This window comes from Sus scrofa, chromosome 17 (assembly GCF_054392235.1).
Source record: "Sus scrofa isolate SSC_HxYL_T2T_F1_AM1 chromosome 17, Sscrofa_HxYL_maternal_Yorkshire_Landrace_v2.0, whole genome shotgun sequence".
Classification (NCBI taxonomy): domain Eukaryota; kingdom Metazoa; phylum Chordata; class Mammalia; order Artiodactyla; family Suidae; genus Sus; species Sus scrofa.
The window spans coordinates 62,192,117-62,213,520 of record NC_139399.1 but is presented as its reverse complement, the minus strand read 5'-3'; the positions used below and the strand labels follow the sequence as shown (position 1 = coordinate 62,213,520).

At 44.2% G+C, this 21,404-nt stretch overlaps 1 protein-coding gene across 25 annotated transcripts in view; it reads right to left on the bottom strand.

Annotated features, from left to right (window-relative positions):
- Window positions 1-21,404, bottom strand: part of TSHZ2 (teashirt zinc finger homeobox 2) — a 1,034,366-nt gene that overhangs the window by 80,350 nt on the left and 932,612 nt on the right. The gene's annotated exons all lie outside the window — the stretch shown is intronic.

Sequence of the window (21,404 nt, the reverse complement as noted above, 5' to 3'; positions counted from 1 at the left end):
TTTAACAAGCAGTTCCTAATAGGGATGCATGAGAATATATTTTTGTTGGATTAAACAGACGAGTACGTAATCGCTAAAGAAAATCCCCTCACCACATACCATCCAAAATCACCCTTTTACTGAAAATAGTAGTCAGAGTCCCACATATTTGGAAACACTGGTATGGAAGATTTTATCAAGTTTTTGATAAACCTTTCATAACACAAACACACACACACACACTTCATCAGCTTTCAAGATGCACTTTTCTTGAAGTTGGTGACCATGATGTTGAAAGGACCTGAATCACTTTCACTGGGTAAAGAGACACCGATTACACTGTCTCTTTTGGGAGCGGGTTTCTCAGAACTAGATTTCGGCAGCAGGCCAGGACTTCTTGCTACACGGCCCCTTCCCAAGTCCTTTCTCCCTGGTTTGCTCTGTTTTCGACACCTCGGCCATGTTTCCACTTTGGCTTACGGTCTTCCTTGAGGGAACTCTATGGCAAGATCATCAAGGCTCTGGAAGGAAGGGGAATTTAATCACAGATGCTTTTGATAATTATTAACCCGCGAGCCCCTTGGAAGAAAGCCATTTTCCCCATAGACTCTTGGGGTTGTTTTGACTTCTCCCCCCGTGGTGTCAAAGGTGTCCCTTAGAAACGTTCCCATTTGATTTAATTGCTGTTTAATTCTTAAAACATTGCGTCAATTAGACATCCTGATTTATGGCACCACTGGGCTTCTCTTGGCAAGAACATCCCCAGAGACGGTCCACTTCTAATTGACTGATTTTAAACAAGCTCATCTCTTCCGCTCCGTGAACTTCTGACTGTGCTTAGGAGCCTCTGAAATACTATATCCTTGAGTTTGTGTCAGATTACTTTCCCCGACTCAGAATTAACCTAATAATTTGAATGACAACTTAATTAATTTACTTGCTCATTCTGTTTATGGAGGGGCCTTTTATGTAGCGAGCACTGTGCGAGGTGAAACAGAGGAGAAAAGCAAAACAGACAAATAAGCAAAAAAAAAAAAAAAAAAAAAAATCGCTTCTCCAGGTGGTGGGTCTGGTGTTGGAACAGCCAGAGTGGAATCGGAAATACGGAATACATTGTCCCCGAGAAAGAATGATTTGTTTCTTTTTTTTTTTTCCCAATTTTTCCGTGTTCTTCCCCGTCTCTAATATTATTTTTCTTTAGTAATTTTATTTATACCAACTCACTTAAAAATACTATTACATTCTTTAGCTTGTCCTAAGCAGCATCTGTGAAGTAACAGGTTCCATGTGGCAGTTACAGTTTTAAAATACGTATGAAAACAAATTTGATAATAAGTAAAGGGACGATTCGAATAAAAAATATTCATTCGCCACACTACTTTAAGTCTTGCCACTTATTACCAGAGGTATACGCTTTACACTGTGGAAAAGGCTGAGTTAATTTCCAAATGCATCAATCGAATTCTTGTCATGAGAAAAGAACGGTACAGGGGGTTCACTTTGTCATGAATGTTCAGAGTTTACCCTAAAACAGGGAGAAAATCTGTTGGGATTTAAAAGTGCAAATTCAGTATAAATTTGAAGAGAGGTTTTTTTTTTTTTTTTTTTTTTTTTTCCTGGCTTCCAGCTTCGGGTGTGGGAGATTTTGAGTGAAACTTCCCTTGGCTAATATTTCATCTTTGTTCTCCACATTGTCTCATTAGTTTAATCTTTTAAACAGAAGCTCACTTCGTGAAAGCTAGACTTTTTGCTCATCTAGGATAGCTGGTCTTCACATGTGTCTTAGCACAAAGAGAGAATGTATATAATTGAGGCCGCCATTTAATCCATGAGTGGGAAACTATGGCCCATGGGATCGGGCTGCAGTCTGTTTTTGTAAATAAAGTTTTATTGGAATACAAGCACGTCCATTTGTTTTATGTATGGGCAGAGTTGGGCAGTTGCAACAGAGACTATGAGATCTGCAAAGCCTAAAATGTTTACTGTTTACTTCTTCACACTATAAGTTTGCAGACCTGTGATAATCAAGAGATTCTGACGAACAAGAAAGAGCCAAGGATTCATCTTGCTTCCAAGATGCTGAGAGAGCTCTGATGTGTCTGGAAACTTTTAGAGAAATGAGAACTGTTAGGGATGAGAGGAGGCAGGACTTCCCAAGATGTTAAAGTTCAAGATGATGACAAAATTGCTGTGGGAGGTACTCAAGGCAAATACATACCTTCCAATAGGGTTTCACTCACGGGTTTCCTCCTTTTTACCTCCATGAGGGGTGTTTGGCTGCTGTCAAGAGAGTAGGTTGGTGCTCCTGAAAGGGATTATAAAATGCTGTACTGGGAGAACCAGGCCTTGACTTACACAAGCCGTGGCCAAAATATACATTCTTGAGCTAGACTTGCCGTGAGTCCTTGCTTGCTTCCTTGGGGCCAAACATATGTAGTTGTCCATCAAGTCCACCATGACTGTGTGAGACGAACTGACCTGTAGCATCTTTGGAAGAATAAAAATGGTCCACCATTCTTTGCCATTCCTTCCATGAAAAGGAGTTAACTTCCACTGTCTTTGAATCTGGTCTAGTCTTGTGACACACTTTGACTGGTAGAATGCAACAGCAGTGACCTCCAAGCTAGACCATAAAATCTTTGCAATTTCTGTGGTTCTCTTAGAATGCAGGTCTCTTGGAAAGTCAGTGCCAGCCTGACTACCCTGACACACCTCCATGGTGTGAGGAAGCTAAATGGGCCATATTGGGGGGGGGGTGTTGGGGAAAGAAAGAGAGACATGGGGAAAGAGAGAGGCCAAGAAAGAGAAAGGCCCAGCGAGCTCCCAGCCACACTTGAGTGGAGAAACCTATATCCATCTCGGATGTTCTACCCAGTGACGCCTCCAGGTGACCCTAGCCGCAGCTGTTCTCCGACTGCTACTGCTCAAGAGACCCTAAGTGAGAGCCACTAGCTGGGTGAGGTCAAGTCCTCGAACTGCGAGAGAGAAGGAAACATTATTTTGTTAAGTTGCTGAGATTTGAGAGGTTTGTCGTGCAGCACTAGGTAACAGAAGAGCCGCATCCTTGTCATCCTGAGGTCCTAAGGCGACAGAGAAGATGGTAGGATCTGCTGGCAGTAACTGGCGGTAATTCCAACACACAGCCCCGCGCTTCTCTCCAGCCCAATTTAACACCACCTTCTTCTTGCTAACTATTGGGATGATCCATTCGTCTTGGTTTGCCAGGACTTTCTCAGTTTTAGCACTGAAGTCCCACATCCTTGCAGGGGACCTCCTTGGTCTGGGACAAACCAGGACTTGCTGCACGTGAGCCCCAGTGAACGTCTCTCTCTTCTTTAAACATCAAGTTCCTTCAAGGCTCAGAGGCTTAGTCGTGTCAGCTGACTTCTCCCCTTCCTTCCTTTTTCTTTCCCAGGGGAGTCTTTAACTCCCAAGGCTAGGTACCAGAGACTCTCAAGCACCCTTTCTGTCTCTCAATCACACCAGACTCAATAGCCACGTATTTACAATAATACATACATCATGATACAATTACTATGTATTTCTCAGATGACTATCTTCGCACTCACTGGATGGTGAGATGCAGGTCCGTAAGAACTGTGTTTGTTCTTATGGCTGTTGTCACATCAGTACTGGACGCAGGAGGTGTTCGATAAATGAAAGAATAAATGAACAAAGGAAGGCAAATGGGCAAAGCTGGTTTGTAGCCAGAACCACAGTTTATGTCTCAGATTGAGGGAAAGGTGTAAAGAAAGACTCAAACTTTTCAAATCTGTACAATAAGAGGATGACCTGACTTGACCCGGGTCCCACAGACAGGGCAGAAAATAGATTCCACCGCGCAAGAGTCTTTTGCAATCGTTCTAATGAGCACGAAGGACACTTGGCCAATGTCCTATCTAATGGTCTTGGTGCCACGGGAATGGAAAGACTCCCAGGTATCCGGAACCAGCAGGTCTGTGGCTCCACTGCCTGGTTTCCAGCCACTGCCTGCCGTGGGCCGTGTCTTACTTCTCTACCGTCACAGGTTAAAAAGAGACAGGAACGCTGTGATGACTAATGGGAGGTTATAGAAAGATTTATTGGACAATTATCCATGTTTTTCCTCACTCAACTTTCCTTTAGTGAGTCATTATTTCATTTGGGGAATAAGTACCACTCACATCACCCCTTAGATTCTGTCATTTCATCTCCGTGCTTTATGCTAGTTTGTGGCCTTGATTTGTAGATGTATATAGCCTGTGGATTGGAAGAATTTCTCACTAACTGAATTTGAGTTTTATTCCCCTGTCATTTTCATATGCAAGCAGATAAGATTTGATACGAATCCGTGTTTTACAAACTGCAATCATTTGTGGGCCACCTTCATAATATATATTTTTTTGCCATATTCTAGAACCTATTTTATATTCTTAATACTTTAAAAAGTTGACCATTTTTAAAAAAAGTTACTCTCACCCCTAGGTCGTAAGTCATATAATCATGGGTTTGCTGGGCTGGTGTGTGTGTGTGTGTGTCTGTGTGTGTGCGTCTGTGTGTGCGCACATGTGTGCATATAATATATAAAATCCTCGGTGAAATAAATGTCTAATTTTATTATCATTAAAATATGTCCATCAAAGCTATCATTTCATGAATTATGATTTGGGATAAAGCTATGTTAAAAAAGAGGTTTTTTTTTTTTTTCAACTTAAAATAATCCTTCTAGAATATGTAGTACCTATATTGTAATTTGGAGAACAGTGATATAACCCAAGGCAATCTATTCCAAGAGGAAGCCAACTTGGACTTATTACTGTAAACGTAATCTGTGGCCCAGGAAGAATCTTACTGAGGTTCCACCTGAATGCTGCCCAAATTCTGGTTCTAGAAGCCTGACGCTATTGACCTGGGGCTCTGAATTTATAAAAAACGTCACCGAGAATCACGTAGAGACACCCCGATTCCTTGCTTTCTCTAAGATCCCACCACCAGCCAGCCATCAGCAAATCCTGTCGACTCAACTGAAAATACATTCTCAACCCCGTCTTTCTCATGACTTCCACCCTCCTTTGAGTCATCAGCCTCTCTCCTTGGGTTGACTGCATCGTCCTCCCAACTGGTGCCCTGATTCCCGCTGGATTAAAAACGCAAGAAGTAGAAAGCCTTTTCTAGTCAGTTATTATGGGCTGGAGGCAAATAAACTCTCATTAGGGAAACAGAAAGACAGACAATTTAAATATTTGAAACACTTAGAACACAAATGATAGAATAAAAAAGACTGCAATGATTGGGTGGCCTCATAATAACACCTCGGGTCAAAATCAGAGAGCCCCTTTAAAATTCCACGGAGCGTATTTTCTTCATAATTTGTCATCCTTCTTGGACATAGCATCCAGGGTGATTTTAAATTGATATGATATAAGAATAAATACCAAACCAATCAAAGAAGTCAGCAAATGTTCGGAATTATAGAAAACCAAAGAAATGGGCTCTAATTGCATCATTATCTAATCTCCTTACTTTTGAATACCATGGCTAAGAATGGACTCACTCATCTTCTGTCATTTTCTTTTCTTGTGAACTTTTCCATTTTCTCCCAAGAACAAGACATCCATATTTTAGGGCTTGCTGTATTTTGTCGTGCAAAGCAGTAAAAAGACTCATCAGAAATGTGATGGAAAGGAAACTCATACAAAGAGCTGGAGTTAGAAAAGGCCATACGGGAGTATGATTGGAAAGGCAAGGACCACTTTCTTCACGTGCAAAAGTAGTTTGGATTCCTTCCTCTGAACGCTCCATATCATGATTCCTGTAGGTAGTTTTTCAGAGGGATTCACTGGAGCTTGACGTCCACAAGTCGGGAGAGAGTGAGTCTAAAAGTGGCAGAGAAAATAAAGCTTTTTTTTTTTCTCTTTAAATAATGATATTTTTAAGTTGAGGCTGGACTTTAAATTGGTGCGGATGTTTGGAAGTTGGGACAAGCGTCTTAAGGAAGCAGCCACGTGGAAAGATCAGCAGTGATACGCAAGGAAAGCTGGAAAAGTTCGATTCACAGAATCAGGCAGACGGAAGGGACCTCATGGGTAACAGAATCTGTACTAGATTGAATAGAGTTGCTCCCAAATTCACGACCACTGGATTAGAGGGGACCAATCCAGTAGTGTCTTTCTAAGAAGAGGAGAGGACATAGGTACCCAAAGAGAGAGGCTGAGTGTCGCAGCTGTGAGCCAGGGAACCAGAGATTGCTGGGAGCCCCCCGAGAGCCAGGGGGCCCCCCGAGAGCCAGGAAGAGGCAGGGAAGGGTCTAGAGCTTCCAGGGGAGCGTGTCCCTGCTGACACCTCAATTTCAGATTCTAACTTCCAAATCTGTAAGAGAATGGATTTCTGGGTTTGTTTGTTTGCTTGTTTTTTGCTTTTTAGGGCCACACCCACGAGGCACATGGAAGTTCCCAGGCTAGGGGTCAAATCTGAGCTATAGCCACTGGCCTACACCAGCCACAGCAACATCAGATCCAAGCCGAGTCTGGGACCTACATGACAGCTCATGGCAACACCAGATCCTTAACCCACTGAGCAAGGCCAGGGATCGAACCCGCAACCTCATGGTTCCTAGTCGGATTTGTTAACCACTGAGCCACGATGGGAACTCCTGATTTCTGTGGTTTTATGCCACCCAGTGTATGGTACTTTGAATAGCAGATCTGAAAAAAAAAGAAAATCACACAACACAGTTGCACCAGAAGAGTGTGCTTGACTTGACCTAGTCCAGGGCCAGGACAAGCCCCTTTCGAAATCCGTAGCAACTCCCTTTCACTTCCGTTCACTGCCTGGAGAGAGAGAGATATCCTCCACTTGACAGAGCAGGTGTTAATTACACTACGGTTCCCAGATTTCTAGGCCAGGATCTCCATCCTTAAGAATTCATCACAGAGGCCAGAGGGTTGAACTGAGTCCCCTCAAATGTCATGTTTGTGTCCTAACAGGTGGTACCTGTGAATGTGACCTTATTTCGAAACAGGGTCTTTGCAGATGTCATCGGGTTAAGATTAACGTGGATGATTCCAGGACGGGTGTCCTTATAGGAAGAGAAGGCCCAGGGACACACAGTGGAAAAGGCCCTGGAAAGGAGGTCGCTGACCACGGGGACCTGCTGCCTCGCACAGGGAACTCCACCCAATACTCTGACATAATCTACATGGGAAAAGAGGCTCAGAGAGAAAGGATGCATGTAGATGCATAACTGAATCACTTTGCTGTACAGGAGACATTACCACAACATCGTAAATCAACTCTGCTCAAAGAAACTTTAAAACACGAAAAAAAAAAGTAGGAGGCTGAAGTTGGCATGATGCAGCTGCAACACAAGGAATCCCAAGGGAGCTGGGAGCTGGGAGAGGCAAGGACAACAGCCCCTGCCTGGGGTCCTCGGAGGGAGCAGGGCCCTTGCTGACACCTCATTTCATACTTCTGGCCTCTAAAACAGGGAGAGAACACATTTCTGCTGTTGTAAGCCACGCGGTGTGTGGTAATTTATCAGGGCAGCCCCAGGACACTGACCGGCCATCCTACAGTCAAATCCATCCCGCATCTGTGTTCTGTGGGATCACACGGTGTTTTCCTTTGTTCTGTTTTTAAATTAAAATAGTTGCTAATATTTGCCAACAGGGAGATTTCACACAAAAACCTTGAAAAATCCAAGGAGGGGACAGTAATCCTGGGATTTCCTTCCCGCGTGGCGGCTGCAGAGCTGAGCAGAGCCACCTCTTTATAAATATCCCCGTGGTGTGGCTCTCGGGCCCGTCACTCCCTGAGGCCAGGGCTGCTTGGCTGGTTCGTTCCAGCTGCCTGCTTTCTGTTCTCCCCGCCTGCTTTCTTTACCCTTTATGACTTCATGGACTCAGGATGCTTTCAAACTGTGTGCCTGGTTTTAGAGCATAGAAAAGTGAAACCAGAAATAGAAACCCTGCCTTGTGTCACCCAGCGTGGCTGAGACAGAGCGGCCTGCGGTCCAGGCACTTCCTACGGCTCCCACCTACAGAATGCCACAAGATGTTTCCCAGAGCAGGCAGCCCAGACTCCTAGATTTCACGGACCAGCTTCCAAAAATTTCAAGGAATCGACAAAGAGTTTCCCACATTTTATTTTGCCAAGGAAGAATGTTAAAAAAAAAAAAAAACACTGCCATCACCATCTTTTCCTTTAAAAAAGGTGATTTTATCACCAACAAAGCAGGAAACACACAAGCTCAGAGTGAACGTTAACATGGTGTTGGCTCCAATAGGCTGTTCAGAACATCCTCTAAAACCTCACCTTGAGTTCCCTTGTGGACAGCGAGTTAAGGATCCAGCATTGTCAGGGCAGTGGCTTGGGTCGCTGCTGTGGCGTGGGTTCAATCCCTGGCCCCTGGAACGTCCCTGTACCACAGGTACAGCCCAAAACAAGCAAACACACCAAAAAACCTCACCTCCTTCCTTTCTCACTTGCCCACTCCGCCCTCCACGCCAGCTTCCTTGACGTTCTTTGAAAGCATAAGGTCATTCCTGCCTCAGGGACTTGGCACTTCCTGTTCCCTATCTCCCATCCACCTTTCCCGAGAGCTTCAAGGCTCACCCCCTCCAATCACTCAAGTCTCCAAAAACGTCCTCTCGTGAGCGTGGTTCTCCCTCGCGTGACTTGCATTCTCCGGGTCCCTAGGCGTGCTTTTCTTTGGACTTTCACCTCCACCTGCATCGTCCATGTGCATTTACTTATTGTTTTCTTAATCTCATCTAACAAGAACTACAGCAGAACAAAGATTCTATTTGCATCAGTGCCTAGAATAGAGCCTGGCACAACGGGAGGCTTAATGAATTTCACTGAATCGGATCCAATAACGTACACTACTCTAGATTAACTGAATTTTACTTATGGAAAAGCCCCCCAATGTCATTTTTCTTTCCCCTCATGTGCGCGTGACAGGTGCTACCAGCCTTTGGCTTGACTTTTGGGTAACGGCATGGTGATAAAATTTCCCCTGGTTTCCGAACCTCAGCTGGTATTTTGGCTGGTTTAGCAGTAATTGTTTGGTGTAAAGATCTTGCAGCCCTTTGTCACTCGGCCTCCCCTAGAAGAATCCCACCTGAGGCCCCAACGCGTCAAGAAAATCTTTGCCCTTGAACATTTATATATTTTTCTGGCTCTTGGAGAAGGTGAAATGAAGCATGTTTTCTCATGAAGAATGATAATTGGGCAAAAATGATTGGTTCTAAAGCCTTCTCCTGAATGGCTAGGTTGGCTCTTAACCACAGGCTTCTAGCCTGCCACGTGCCCTGATGGGGTGTTTGTCCAACAGCTCTCCCAGGTTGGGGGCCTGGAGCTGCTTCGTTCAGCAAACAAACAAAGCAAAAAAACCCAATCACCAAACAATTCTTGGGGGGCCTTCTACAAGCTTCCATAATGACCCTCTGTCCCAGGGCAAGGGGAAAACAAATGCATGAGCCCAAATTGTATAGACTACATATAAACAGGTGTGCAGAAATTACGTTATTGCATCAGGGTTCATCATTTTTTAATATCTGAAGTTCACAAAACAATAAAAATAAATAGATTTGCCTTTGGTTTTCATTTCTAGTCACTGGCTTGTCCGAAAAGAAAGAAGAAGGGAAACCTATAACTTTGTTCTCAGCAGTGCTTCCCATCTCAGGGTTGTCATCTAAAGTCAACGTACAGAAAGCCAGTCTAGTCTGGATTAAGCAGAAGAAAGTGCTGGCGGAATTGGCCAAGTTCTGCGTGGTCTGGCCCTTGAAAAGCAAGGTACTCTTAAGTACCAGTTAGGAGTGTGGGCTCTGGAGTCGGGTCCAGGTTTGGGTCCTGGCGTTGACCCTTAAGTCTCCAATTAAGTCGTGTGGCTTGGTCCTTCATCTGCAAAGCTGAGCTGACACTAGCCTCATGGAATTGTTCCCAGGACTGAATGAAATAATACAAGCAAATCGCCTGACTTAGAGTAAGAACCACATAGGAACATCTAAGTTTATTATTATTTGAAAAGCTGTGTGGGTCTGTTGCTCTCAAGAAAGTGTCATAACATAAGCGATTGACCAAAGAAGTAAAAATATGGAACAGAGTCTGGTCTGTCTACTTCATAACAACGACAGCAATCATAACAACAGTAGCCACACCTAACAGGATGGGTCCTTCCTGTTTGCCATGCCCTGGACTTAGCCTCTCTCATGTAACAGTTACAACAGCTCTATGAGGGAAAGCCTGTTGCCACCTGCCCCGGGGAGCGGACAATTGGCAAAGGTTGAGTTATTTTCCACAAAGGTACTGCGGGCTGCCATTAGTTCCCAGGCAGTTGCAATTCAGCACCAAAATGTTTAGGATTGCGCGTTGTGTGGGTTTGCATGCAAAAAAGGCAAAACTATTTTTAGAGGATTTAGTTCCTTCAATGGCCTAAATATTTCACTACCTAAACTTCCTGACAGAGAGACAGGCCTACGGACAGATATGAAGGCGATAAGCTATCAACTCCACAGGAACGTTCTCGGTGAAACTGTGGATGGTGTGACCGGCTGTTTTGACCTGGTGCTGATGGAGGAGTCCCGGAACTCCGCCTCCACAGTAGCCGGCACATCCCCTGCCCTTTGCACCTTGCTCTGAAATAACGCTCTGGGAGAAGAGTAACTCTCTTCTCAGGCGAGGCAGAGCCCAGCCTTTCACATCCTCTCAACGGAGGGACGGGGACGCTTTTATGCCCCTTTCCCTTTCTCTGCTTCATCAGAAGATTCGGATGTTAAGCCTTCCCTTCCTTCGAGCAAAGGGGAACTACATTTTGGCTGACTCTGGCTTTGGGCCTCAAGAACCTCCAGGATTGAGAATTGTGAGAGAACAAAGAGGAAGGAGGGCTTTTGTGGAGGAGGCAACAGAAGGAGCCTCTGTCTGTTCTCTGGCAAAAGAAGGATCCTTGTAACCTCAGACTCAAAAGGGATTTGAACTGATGGAGAAGGAAGTGGGTCCTAGGGAGGGGGATGGGCCCTGAGATCTGAGCATCAGAGAGGTTTTTCAGGAAGAGAGACAAGTTCATGCCTGGAAGGAGTGAGACGGGTGGTTTTGACTGAGAATTCTCAGCAGCAAGGTGCTTTGGTAGGAAGCCCGGAAGCCATGCAGCTGTGGACACCTCGCCAGCAGCCACCAAGTATTGTCACCATTGACCCCTACTTGTAACCACACCTTCACTTTGCCAAAACCCAGCATCTAGCTGGTCCCTTCCCGGCTGAAGTGTCATTCATTCATATCCCAAGACCCCGCTCTGCTTTCATTCGACTTACTTTATGTAAAAGTCCCCAGGGGCAAGTCACCAGACACCGTGAGCCCCCACAAAGCAGGTGGCGTGGTGACCTGGGGAGAGAGCAGTGCAGAAACCTGTGTGTACTTCAGGATTGCACGCTGAACGAAGCAGCTCCAGGCCCCCAACCTGGGAGAGCTGTTGGCAACACCCCATCAGGGGTGCATGTGGCAGGCTAGGAGCCTATGGTTAAGAGCCAACCTGGCCATTTAGGAGAAGGCTTTAGAACCACAAAACGGGCCAATCATTTTTGCCCAACATCATTCTTCATGACAAAACACGCCTCATTTCACTTGCTCCAAGAGCCAGAAAAATACATAAATGCTCAAGGGCAAAGGTTTTCTTGAAGAGTCGGGGCCTCATTAGTAAGGGGAAAATGCAGGACCCCCCCCTCATTTAGGGATGGTTTCTGGACACTTGCATTGTGGCTCCTGGCTGCTCTGCCTCTTGGTGCAGCCCTCATCCTGGGGAGAGCTGCCGTTAGCACCTTTAGCGCTTCCACGCTTTACAAGGAGCATCTCTTCCCTAAAACCTGAGCCGTTCCAGGCCACTGCAGGATGACAGAGGACTTGGCCATCGCTGTAGAAACAGTCATTAGAAGCAATCAAGCCTCTGTCCAAATAGCGGCTTGGATGAAAGAGGGTTGTAAAACTCCCGCTGGAAGTTCTGCTGGAGTTGGCAACTGCATCCTGGAAGCGCCGGCACAGCTCTGCCAAGGCAGTGCCCCTATGCCAAGGCCCGGAGCTCCACGAGCCAATATGGCTTTTCTATTTGGGGCTTTCCCATTGGGATCTCTCGCAACATGCCATTCCGAAGCGTTGGAGGGAAGAAAAATCACAAACTTCCCTGTCGAATACTGACACTGCAAGGGGAGGCGTCCAACATTCTGGGTATGTGGAAAGGAAGAGAAAGCAAGTGAGGCCGAGTAATCCTCGTTTATGGTTTGTTTTCTCTCTTCCTTTCCAGCCCCTCTTCCACGCCATCCTGCCGGCAGGGAAGAATGGCTCGGGGTTGGGGGGGGGCAGGATGGAAAACACAGCCTACCTGCATAACTTCCTGGCTTTTGTTTAAAAAATACTATGCAGAAAGGAAAATTTGCACATTCTCAAGTGGCCAAGAACATGGCCGTGCTGGCTGGCAATCCTCTGAGGAGGTAAAAAAATCCCTAGGTTTTCCTTGAAAAGTCAGAAGGTCTTGCAAGTTTGGGCTTTGCCTTCTGACGGGGAAATGTCTGCGGGGCTAAGCAGAGGCACCTTCTATAGGACGGACCCCCTTCAGCCCTCCACCGTGCCCACCACTCCTTTATAAGGAGTCGAACCCTAGACCCGAAGGCTGAAATGTGGCCATTTCCACTCTTGTTTGAGGTCTTCTCTGATCTGCTTTTAAAGGAATGGACACCACCACCTCCAGCCCTCCTTCCCCTCCTGCTTGCTTTCTCTCTATAGTATTTTTTTGTTTAATATAATCCACATGTTATGTATTTATTATCAACCTCTCCCAACTTGATAAAGGAAATGATTTTGTCTCTTTTGTCCAGTACCTGACATAAGAAGGTGTTCAATAAATACTATTGAATGTAAGGATGGGAGGTTCTACGAATCCACGTTTCTATTAAAAGTGGGAAACATGGAGTTCCAGTCACGACGCAACGGAAACGAATCCAATCAGGAACCATGAGGTTGTGGGTTCGATCCCTGGTCTTGCTCAGTGGATTAAGGATCTGGCGTTGCCGTGAGCTGTGGTGTAGGTTGAAGACGTGGCTCAGATCTGGTGTTGTTGGGGCTGTGCTGTAGGCTGGCAGCTGCAGCTCCGATTAGACCCCTAGCCTGGGAACCTCCATATGCTGCGGTGCGGCCCCAAAAAGACAAAAAAAAAAAAAAAGTGGGAAACAAAAGATATTTCCATCTGTGTGACTTTTCTTGCACCCAGGCAGCTTGGCTCATTTGTGTTATCTGCTTTATTTTGGTGGGCCTCGCACAGCGACCCCTGGACGCCAGAGACTGGGTTCTTCAACGCTGGAAAATATAAATTGGTGCAGCCGCTGTGGAAAACAGTATGGAGGATTATCCAAAACCTAAAAATAGAACTACCATATGACCCAGGAATCCCACTCTTGGGTATATATCCCCAAACCCCAAAACACTAATTAAAAAGATACAGGCACCCCAATGTTCATAGTAGCACTACTTATAATTGCCAAGATACGGAAGCAACCCGAATGTCTATCAGCAGATGAACGGATACAGAAAATGTGTACACACACACACACACACACACACACACACACACACAGGAATAATACTCAACCATAAAAAAGAACGAAATATTGCCATTTGTAGCAACATGAATGGACTTGCAGTGTTTTATGCTAATGAAATAAGTCAGACAGAGAGAGGCAAATATGATATGATACCACTTGGCTGCAGAATCTAAAAGATACTAGTCACTATATCAAACTAGTTACCACAACAAAAAGGACACAGACTCGGATGTAGAGAACCAATTAGTGGTTACCAGTGGGTACTGGGGACAGGGGTGGGGGATTTATTATGTATAAAATAAGCAGAAGAATATGTTGTACAGCATAGGGAACGTAGCCGATGTTTTATAATAACTATAAATAGAGTATAACCTTTAAGATTATGAATCCTACGTCTCTGGCCTTTGACCATCAAGTGCCAATGTCCCTGCGAAGTCTTTGTACCAGACCCCAAAAAAGAATTTCTGGAGATGCCCACTAGGGGCAGTATCCCTCCCATTTATGAACCGCTGATTGAAAGAAGGAGGATGGGAAACGCCAAGACTGACGGAGACATAATTTCCTATTAACTGAGATGAGTGAGGATTTGAAATGAAATACTGAGTTATAGGAAAGACAATTTTGGTTTTGCGGGTCCTTCTGCTTTTGCGGCTGATACTCACTCCCTGAGCAGATAGCAATGCTGGAGAATCCTCAGCTTATGATCCACAGGGTTGTACTTGCTTTCCGTAGGAGCTAGCATTTGTCACCAGGGCAATGCCTGCCTATGACGTTGCAGGCCTGGGGAAGATGCTGAAAAATATCATTTCTCCTGAAGAACAGTTTCCTGCAAAAGCGTCATTCTTTCTCGACCCATCATCTAAATTCAGAGATCCCGGGCAAATGATAGAGGAGCGGGCTCATCAGCAGGTGTGTGCACCAGTGCAGAAGAATCTGACAGGCTTTGGGGTGTGTTCTCTATTTACCAGCCCTTCAGCAGCGACAGTGCAGCAAGGGCCAGTGAGCACAGCCACGCTGGGCAAATCCTGGGGGCTGGGTGGGCAGGGAGGTGCTGAGCCAACATGGAGAATTCGGTGCATGTGGATTCTCTCTGCTTCACTGGTTCAAAAGCAAAGCCGGAACCAGCCTCTAGAGTGAGACAAAGGAGAGGCTTGAGGCAGTCTCTCTCTGCAAAGGACCCTACTAGCTAAAGGGGAAGCGAGACTGGCTCCTGGCCTTGGACTGGACACACATGTTTCTAATACACATTTTATCACAGCACAACGGTGAAGAGGGCGGGGCTTTGGAATCAGACTTGCCAAGGCCTGATACCATTTTTTACAAGCTCTGGTGTTGGATAAGATACTTAATGTTCAGCACCTCAATTTCCCCATCTGAAAAAATGGAGATGATGCTAAATTGGGGGTTTTGTAAGGATTAGGTAAGGTAATTCACATAAAAGCTGAGCCTAGCTGCTATAAGAATGTGCTAAATGTTGGCAGTTATTCAACTTGGGACAAAAGCACAACTTCTTGGGACAATTAAATAGCGCTTGTTTGGCTGGGAAGACAACAACTGTAGTCACTGCAAGCTTGGTGATTGCAGGACAGTATCTTATCAACCGCGAGGACTCTAGTGGCCAGTACTGTGCTTGAGGCAAAGCAGAAGCTCGAAAAGAGTTTTTGGATTTCTGGTGAACAAAGGTAGAAACTTCAGGTCAGAGTACACAGAGTAGTTGGCCAGATAACCAACTCCACCAGTTCTAGCCACGAGGAAATTATATCTTGGGACATAAAACGAGGGTGGTATGTGTAGCAAGCAGTGCACCTCATTAGGGACAAAATGAGGTACAGTCTTATACTAAATTATTTGTCATCATTCTATTGTGTTTATACTATACATATATTTATATTTTATTTATGAAACCTCTCCCCTCATTCCGAAATCTTGGTTTTTCACTAAGATGCTTCCCTGTCACAGAGAAACGGAGCAAAGGCTTTGGCATGGAATCAATGCTACTACCTTGACTGCAAGTCTATTGAAGTTGCACCCCTTTGCAATGCCAAGGTCAATGCAGGAATTGAGCAGCTGCCATATTTATTTATCCTTTCATTAGTCTCATAGCCTGAAGATAAGCTTCTAATGATGTCTTTTTTTTTAACCGCCATACCTGTGGCAATATGGATGTTCTCAGGCTAGGTGGTGAACTGGATCTGCAGCTGAGGCCTACGCCACAACCACAGCCAACACCAGAGCCGAGCCACATCTGCCAGCTACACCACCGCTTGTGGCAAAACTGAGTCTTTAACACACTGAGAAAGGCCAGGGATCAAACCCACGACCTCACGAGACAACATCAGGTCCTTAATGTGCTGAGCCATGGTGGGAACTCCCTAATGATTTTTTTTTTTTTTTTTTTTTTTTTTGCTTTTTTAGGGCAGCACCCTCAGCACATGAAAGTTCCCAGACTAGGGGTCAAATTGGAGCTGCTGCTGCCGGCCACAGCCACAGCCACAGCAATGTGGCATTCAAGCTGTGTCTGCAGTCTACATCAGAGCTCGCAGAAATGCCACATTTTTAACTCAGTGAGCAAGGCCAGTGGTCGAACCTGCATCCTCATGGATACAAGAGGGGTTTGTAACCCGCTGAGCCACACTGGAAACTCCCCCTAATGATATCTTATTTAAAGATAACTTTCCTCCCATGACGTTTGTTGAGAGACTGGCCACTTTGATAGGACTGACCAAGGATTGAATCCTGGCTTTACTACCTGTCTGATGGGTGACCTTGGAATGTCACTTCCCATCATTAGCACTTACGGTCAATGTCAGCCTGTGCTCTGGCTCCTGACCTCTCTGACTTGATCTCCTATCCCTCTCCCTGGCCTTCCCCCCATCTTCCTGTTCCATCCACAGTGGTTTTCTTCCTGTCAAATATACGAAGAACAGAGCTCAGCACTCTGTGTTTGCTGCCCCCTGCCCAGCCCTTCACATGGGCAAAGAAAGGTGATAAGAACCTCATGCCAGCACAGTTCAATCTGTTTGTTGCCAAATTAGCATTGGTGCAAAGCTAGCATTGGTGCAAAGCTAGTGCTGCTGAACTTAGCACATAAAAAGACAACATGCTCAGTTAAATTTGACTTTCAGATAAACTACGAATAATGGTTTTTTGGTGTACATATGTCTCCTGCTGCCCTATTTACAAAAGCACTTTAATGTTCAGAGATTTTAGAATTACAGCTAAGCGACTGTGTCCCTATATTGTTTCCCTTATTTTACAGATAACAAACTGAGGCACAGAGAGGTTAAATAACTTGGCTAAGATCTCACAGCAAGGAAGGGGCAGGGCCAGGTTCTGACTCCAACCACTGCTGGGTGCCTTTGAAGGTCTCTGATTAGCTCCAAAGCAGGATTGTAACTCCTGCTTCATGGACGTGTTGGTAGGATAAAATGAAATGCAAATATGAAATGCCTGCTACACAATTGGCCTGCAGTAAATAGGACCTATGGATACAGGCTAAGGCAGGAACAAGGGAAAAATATTAGGGAAGGTTTTCAACCAGAAAAAAGCATGCCGTCTTGGAAAGATTAGTCTGTGTTCCTAGCTGTCAGACACATACGTCCACAACAGATATTCGGGTTTCGGTTTTTTAAAATAAAAACAGCTGTGACAGAATGTTGGAGGTTTAAAACAAAAACATCCAAAGCAGTCATCTCATAAGGAAAGGAAGGATTTTTTCTTTTCTTTTCTTTTTTTTTTTTTGCTTTTTAGGGCCGTGCCCATGGCATATGGAGGTTCCCAGGCTAGGGGTCGAATCAGATCTGCAGCTGCTGGCCACAGACACAGCCACAGCAACACCAGATCCCAGCAGTATCTGCAATCTACACCACAGCTCACAGCAACACCGGATCCTTAACCCACTGAGTGAGGTCGGGGATTGAACCCACAACCTCATGGTTCCTAGTCGGATTGGTTTCTGCTGAGCCACGACAGGAACTCCAAGGAATTTTTTTTTTGTCTTTTTAGGGCCTCACACTTGGCATATGGAATCTTCCAGGCTAGGGGTCAAATCAGAGCTGCAGCTGCTGGCCTACACCACAGCCACAGCAACACAGAATCTGATCGAGTTTGCCACCTACACCGCAGCTCACAGCAAGGCTGAATCTTTAACCCATTGAACAAGGCCAGGGATCGAACTTGCATCCTCATGGATGCTAGTCAGAGTCGTTTCTGCTGAGCTACGATGGGAACTCTTTTTTTTTTTTTTTTTCCTTTTTTGGAAGAAGCATTTTCTTGCCTCAATTATCTGCGAGCTGAGTGAAGTTTATTTTTGCTTCATTGAGTGGCAAAGAATCATTAAAAAAAGTCTCTAATGTGGAGTTCCTGTTGTGGCACATCAGAAATGAATCCAACTAGGAACCATGAGGTTTCTGGTTCAATCCCTGGCCTCGCTCAGTGGGTTAAGGATCTGGCGTTGCCATGAGCTGTGGTGTGGGTTGCAAATGTGGCTCAGATCCTGTGTTGCTGTAGCTGTGGTGTAGGCCGGTGGCTGTAGCTCCGATTCGACCCCTAGCCTGGGAACCTTCATGTGCCATGCGTGCAGCCCTAAAAAGCAAGAAAAAAAATAATAAAAACCTCTAATATGTAAACTATTATATCTGGAAAAGATGGGCAATGCGATCCTACTGCACAGCACAGGGAAATATGTGTGATTGGGTCACTTTGTTGTACAACAGAACTTGATGAAACATTGTAAATCAACTATACTTTAATAATTAATAATAACAATAAAAAATCTCTGATGGAGGAAAGGTTTATACAATTATTTTTCTTCAAATAAGCCTAATTTACTTCTTATTTTATGTAGAGATTGGTGAATTTTCCCAGCACATGGGAAGGAAAATGAGTTGGAAATGGAAAAAAAAAATAAACTTTTTTTTCCTTCTTGGTTTCAGTTTCTACAGTTCTGTTGCAGTTTACCAAGTTCGATGACTATTTGGAAACAATCTACAGCTGGTTTTTTGTTTTGTTTTGTTTTGTTTTATTTTGCCTAAAGACAGAAAAGAAAACCATCTCTTATATTAAAAGGATATTAAGTAGCAAATGAGAAAAGGTTACTTTTGTCTCCTAGCGAGTCTTCCAGTCTTGGGTACTTTATAGTCCTTCTAAGACTCAGGAGTTTGTGGTGGTAAATGTGAAAATGAAACTCAACCAACCATCTCTGGTTCTTTCCAGGAAGAGTTTTCCACTGTGAAAAATCCAGACTGAGTTTAGAGGGGGAATGACTCTTTTGTCTCCCTAGAACAATCTTCTTGGCTCTGAATTCTGTTCTGGTGGCCTATGTCACAGTACCTTCCGTTTATATGCAATTGCTCACTCTGAGAATAAACAGAGTCAGGAGGTCCCTATGTGGGGTCGTCCCGGTAAGGCCCCCGGAGACACAAATATCACTTGTCTGATAGCTCAGAGAGCTGGGGACTTCATGCAGCTACGGTTAGGCATGCAGAGAAGTCAGCGTCTCAGCAGCAAGAGCCTAAATTCAGAAGCCTATTTTCACTCCTATTATTTTTAAAATGGAAAATTCCATTTTCATGGGTATGTACTTGTTTTTGAACGCAGACAACTTCCAGAAGATTTTTGCACCAGGAGCTAAAAATTTTAATCATTTGCTTTCAGCAGCCTAGAAATTAATTGGGGGTTATTTTAAATGGAATTGAAAACTTGCCTTTAAAAATTTAGTTCTCCTCTAGTTACATATAAGCCCAAGCTATAAGGTGACAATAATAACAAATTATTGGATAATATAATATTAAAACTAGCAAGTAACATTATTTATAATGGAATAGATATATTTATTATTATGAATATATCCTGGGTGCAGAATATTTTCTTATGTACTCATAATTATTGGAAAGTTGGTCTCTGAAAACAAAGAGAAATTGAATGAAACTGGTGAAAAATGCTAGGACTCATTCACTAGTTTAAATTCAGAAGACTGCATTTTTTTTCAGCATTAAAAAATTATGTTAATAGAGACAAAGACAAAATTTTAGGTGCCCTTGAGGAAAATCATGTACTCATAATTTTTTTCACTTGTTTTTATAAATCCTTATTATTATTATTTTCTGGTTTTTGGAAAGAGTGTTACCAATGCTAAGATTCTCTATAGATAAACATAGGACAAAAAGCTGAATGATTTTAAAAAAATGTTCACTCCATCATGCAATTATTCCCCCAAACCAGAACGGATAGCCACTGGTAAATCAATGAATTACATCCCTTTTGGATTTATGGATCCTCTTGAATATCAGATAGAAGTTGGAGTTTTTGCTCCCCAAATGGACATCCATAAGAAATTTTATGCTTCATTTTGAGGGTTTTTCCTTCTTTCCTGGCTAGCTCATCCATGATTTCCAGTGGGTTAATAACTTCTCCTGTAGTGAAAACTCTGGAAGGCCATTCAAGAAATGCTGGCTACATAATTTGCATGGTCCAGTGCAAAATGAGAGGCCTTTTATTTAAAAATCATTAAGCATTTAAAAATGGTAATAGCAGAGCGTTAGACCAAACGTGAGACCCTTCTAAGCATGGGGCCCTGAGTGACTATACAAGCTGTATGTCCAAGAAGCCAGCCTGACTTTCAAGGGTAAGGAATGGTTAGGATTTCAAGCTCTGGTGCTTGACTTCCTGAGCTCAAATCATAGCTCTCCTTGGGTTTTCTTTTCTTTTTCTTTTATTGTTATTTCCCCAACATAATTTTTTTTTCCCCACTGTACAGCATGGGGACACAGTTACACATACATGTATACATACTTTTTTCTCCCGTTATCATGCTCCGTCGTAAGTACCCAGACATAGTTCTCAGTGCTACACAGCAGGATCTCATTGTTAATCCATTCCAAAAGCAACAGTTTTCATTCGTTAACCCTAAGCTCCTGATCCCTCCCACTCCCTCCCCCTCCTCCTGGGCAACCACAAGTCTGTTCTCCAAGTCCATGACTTTATTTTCTATGGAAAGGTTCGTTTGTGCTGTATATTAGGTACCAGATATAAGTGATATCCTTGGGTTTTCTTATGTAAGGTAATTAGTGTCTTACTTTCCTTACTTGTACTAATGGCATCTACTTCACCGGGTTATTGTAAAGGAAAAATAAGTATGTGTACACTCCTTAGAGTATTAAGGACACAGCATTGGCTATTATTCTTTTTAAAAAATGTTGCTGACTATGTACTCTCTTAATTAGAATCTCTCGGTGGTCCCACCGTATGTGGGGCACCCTCCACATCAGGCCTGCAAGGTCTCACATGGGCGTATTGCTGACTGCCTCCCTCATTTCTTCCCTCACTGCCTCTGCTGTTTGCTCACCATACTCAAGCCATCCTTGCCTTCCACTCATTCACGACGCACGCCAAGCCCCCTCTCATCTCAGGGTCTCTGCCTGGATGAGTGCTAGACCCAACCCCAATCAAGCCCCCTCTTTGTATAAGCTCCATGTCAGTTTAAATTCACTTCCTTGGGAAGGCCTCTCTTCTTTGGGTACATCCTCCCTTCTTATTACAGCTTTATTAAGATATAACTTCCATTCCATAAAATCAACTTGTTTAAAAGGCAGGATTCAGCGGTTCTTAGTTCATTTTCAGAGTTGTGCAAATGTCACCACAAACTAACTTTAGAACGACCCCCTCTCCAAATAAAAGAAAGTCATTCTTCCCATTCTCTGCTCCAGGGAACCAGTCATCTAATTCTGTTTGTGCAGATTTGCCTTTTCTGGACATTTCATATAAATGGGATCTTGCAATATACAATCTTGAGTCTGGGCTCTTTCACTTAGTCTAATGTTTTTGAGGTTGATCAGTACCTCATCTTTTATTAATTGCTCA